The sequence below is a fragment of the Oryx dammah genome, unplaced genomic scaffold, assembly GCF_014754425.2.
Source record: "Oryx dammah isolate SB20612 unplaced genomic scaffold, SCBI_Odam_1.1 HiC_scaffold_18, whole genome shotgun sequence".
Classification (NCBI taxonomy): domain Eukaryota; kingdom Metazoa; phylum Chordata; class Mammalia; order Artiodactyla; family Bovidae; genus Oryx; species Oryx dammah.
This window is the reverse complement of record NW_024070202.1, coordinates 106877941-106881931: the sequence shown is the minus strand read 5'-3', so window position 1 is coordinate 106881931 and position 3991 is coordinate 106877941. Positions and strand designations below refer to the sequence as shown.

General features: G+C 38.1%; 1 non-coding gene across 1 annotated transcript; it reads left to right on the top strand.

The window, feature by feature from the left end:
- Positions 1–3569: 3569 nt before the first annotated feature.
- TRNAV-AAC lies at positions 3570–3642 on the top strand. Its single transcript has one exon. It is a non-coding gene; the product is annotated as a tRNA-Val (tRNA).
- Positions 3643–3991: the final 349 nt, after the last annotated feature.

Here is a 3991-nt window from a genome sequence, read left to right as displayed (position 1 = left end):
CTCGTTTCACGGGATGAGTGGACTCCAGAGGTATGTTAAAAGCATCTTTAATGGTAACTGATGGATTAAATATGGGAGGAAAGAGAAGAGAGAAATCAAGGAGGAATTTCAGGTATATGGCTTACTATATGGAAGTGATGCCATTTACTGTAATGGGAAAAACTTTGGTGTTTACAGACACGTTTCTCATAGTTGAAGAGATAGCAATGGGCAAGAATCTGTTAGGGTTTTGTTCTGATGAGTTTTAACATGAAGCCTGAACAATATTCCAGAATATTGTTCTGAACAATACTGTTCAGAATATTGAACAGAATATTCTCTAATAATCATTTATCAGTTATTACTAGGTACTGGGAAACTTGCTAAGTATTTTTCAAATATGCCGTTTAACATACAAAACAAATAAGTGAGGCACTGTTACTCTAATTTCACAGAGGACACTTCAGTTTAGACTGATTAGTAACATTTCCAAGTTTGAGAGTGATGAAACCAGAATTAAAGCGAAGACACCATCTGTCTGACTACAAAAGCACAGCTTCAATCACAATGCTCTTTAATATAGATAAGGAATACCATATTTTGCACTCAATACCACTTTTTAAATATTTAAAATGTCTGATAATTTTAGGAAATATTCTCTAATTGTACTGAAATTTCATTATTGGCACAGGCTATTAAAGAGGAGCCCAAATTTTTACAAATGTGACAGCGAGTGCATGTTCAATTACACATATGAAACAGAAATTAATATATAGAAATGCTTGGTAAATGTATCGGAGAAGAGAAAATCATTACAATAAAGATAAGTTGACAATAAAAATAAGTTAGAGATATTTTAGGCAGATGAAACAGAGTGAACAAAGGCAAAGAGATAAGAAATAGCCTGACATTTTCAGGGAAGCATCTCATTAAGACCTATTTCCTCTGTGAGTGGGAAAATTATACGTTAATAAATGAATAGAAACAGAAAGAGAAAAGGGGGATGGCAGAGAGAAACGGTATGGGAAAAGAGAGGAAGAGATAAAATAGTGTTAAGGACCAGATTGTAGATTCCTTCATATGAATTATTAAGGTATTTAAGAGTTATTCTATATTAGAGACAATATGTAATCATTGAATGTTTTCAGCAGCTGATAACATCCTCACATTCCACCCTGGATTTTGTTATCAGGGGGCATGGATTTGATTGGGTCAGGGTTGCCAAATCAGAGATTAAAACACTAGTTGGAATACACCTTCATAGCTAACAAAGACACACACAAAGAAAACAAAAATCACCCCAGTTACAATATTTCTTAAAGAAAAGAAGACAAACATATTGAGACATACTTGTTCACAAGTTATACGGGTAATTTTGCACTCCTAGAGGAAGCTCAACAACGACAACGGATTTCCTTATTTCTCATCCTCTAAATGAAGGGTGCAAGCACTAACTATTGCACACGAATAGGAGGACTTGACCACATGCACTTTCAATGTATTATTTTACTATAGACTTTGTGGTAGTTTCTACTCCACTACGGTGTACTCAAATTTGTTACCCCCTCATTTGAGACTTTTACCAATGATGCAGAATCAGGCATTTTAGCTTCTTCTCTCCATCCTTGTGCCTGCTGTGTGTACACTCCTGCTTAACTCTGTATGGATTCTGTACAAGGGTAGGATCCAAGTAATTCAGATATGATAGAAACATAACCTCCTTCCCTGTCAAGACGGCAGCAGTTTTTGTAGCCACCATCACAAATGAATTGCCAGGAAGACACAGCAGCAAAATTGCTGTCAGAGGCATAATAAGAAACTGCAGGCTGGGATCAGAGCCTGGGGTTTTTATTTCTGACCCAATATCAAGAGATGCCCCTCAAAAACAGTAGGAGGAGTGTGCTCACTGCATATCTGGCTGTACTTAGAGTTCAAAAGACAAGATTATCACCCTGACTGATTGCTGGAGATTGAGAGTGGATAGAAGGAAGAAGTGTGACAACAGAATTAAATGTTTGGTATTCAAACATCACTGTGCCATATGAACCTGAAACAGAGCTGAAATTTCATTATAGGCACAAGCTATTAGAGATGAGCCCACATTTTAAGAAATGTGACATAGATACATATTCTATTATACAAGTAAAACAGAAATGAACATACAGAAATGCTTGGTAAATGTATGAGAGAGGAGATAATCATTAGACTGAGTCCTAAAAAATAAAGTGATATTCTGAGAAGGGACTCTTACCTTGGCTCAGCAGCCTCTAAGTGGCTGGGATGTGAAAAGAAATTCTTCACTAATTCTAAAATAGGAAGAAGTAGAAAAGAAAGATTCAGGTATTGGATAGATGTGAAAAGCGCACTCTCTAAACCTACAAAGGGTGAATGGCCACAGGTTACCCAACTGCTTCCAAACTGATCGTCAGGACTAGAAGAGAGCTGAGCCCTGGACACAAGGAACACATCTGTGCCTGATGTGGCTCCAGGATGGCTCTCCCAGTATCCTGGGGCCAGAGCACCCATTGCCTTCCTGCAGGAAGCTGCAGAGGTCTTAGGCACACCACACTGCAAAGATCTTTGGACTCTGAGAGTTTTATACAGTTTTAAGACTTGCCCTACATTTCTGCAAACACCCAGGAGAAAAGCACTTTGACAAGGCAGTTCAGGTCTCTTGTGGGACCTGAGAAATTTCTATTTGCCTATTGTGGTAATCTAACTTATTTTATACAGTACTAGTTCCATAGGGGAAAGAAATCCATGCTTTGAAAAGAACTACCTGTGAATTTAGTCTTTGCTGAAGCACAAAGAGAAAAAAAAATTACTACTTTTAAATCTATCTGTAGATTTTCAGGATGGCCTGTGGCTCAGATGGTAAAGAATTTGCCTGCAGTGCAGGAGACCTTGGGTTTGATCCCTGGGTCAGGAAGATGGCAACCCACTCAGTATGTCTGCCTGGAGAGTTCCATGGAAGAGCCTGGTGGGCTACAGTCCATGGGGTCACCAAGAGTCGGACACAACTGAGGGACTAACACTTTCACTTTTCATAGATTTTTCAATTATTATTCAACCTTCAGTTACTTAAAACAGGACAATCACATCAGTACTCCATGGGAGATACTAATATCCAAAGTAAACATACTGCTACATGTCAATAAAATTTTAAATAAAGGTTTTTGTTTAAATGTTTCTGCTGTAATTGTGTGCTGAATAAATTTATCATAATGGGATCATTACTTTGTCAGCTGCCTTTGGGAACCACTTGACCAGTATTTCATGTTCTAGGACAAAATTTTACTTTACTAAAATCACTTCTCTGAAATCTGAAGAACTCTTAAATAACCCTCACAGAAGCAAAATCTGTCTAATTCATTGGGGTTTCATAAAATGAAAAATAGAGATATTAGTAGTTATAAGCAATTCAGTCTTCCAATGTGTCTATGATAATTAAACAGGCTTTAACACAGTTTATAGGGCTGAAGTATGAATAGATATCAAACAGTGATAACACCCATATACTGGACTACTGCTTAGCAAAAAAAAAAATGAACTGTCCTTTACCATTAAAAAAATCTAGCCATAACACACAGGTTTCCGTAGTGTAGTGGTTATCACATTCGCCTAACACGCGAAAGGTCCCTGGTTCGAAACCAGGCGGAAACAATACTGGTAGGAATCCTTATTTTGGGCCTTCCCTGTGACTCAGACAGTAAAGAGTATGCCTGCAATGTGGGAGACCCTGGTTTGATCCCTGGATCAGGAAGATCCCCTGGAGAAGGAAATGGAACACAACAGATATAAGATGACACGGAAAACATTAAAAACCAACAGCTGAGGGGCCTCAGGACCTGAGGGAAAACAGGACAGAGAGTGAGTTCCCTGGGTTTCCTTAATGCTTCCCACATAACCTGGACAGAGATCTGCAAAATTATCCAACCTGCAACTGCCAGCCAATACATATATATCTCCAAGAAAAGACAGTATAGCTGAATTCTAGAATAAGATAGTGTCA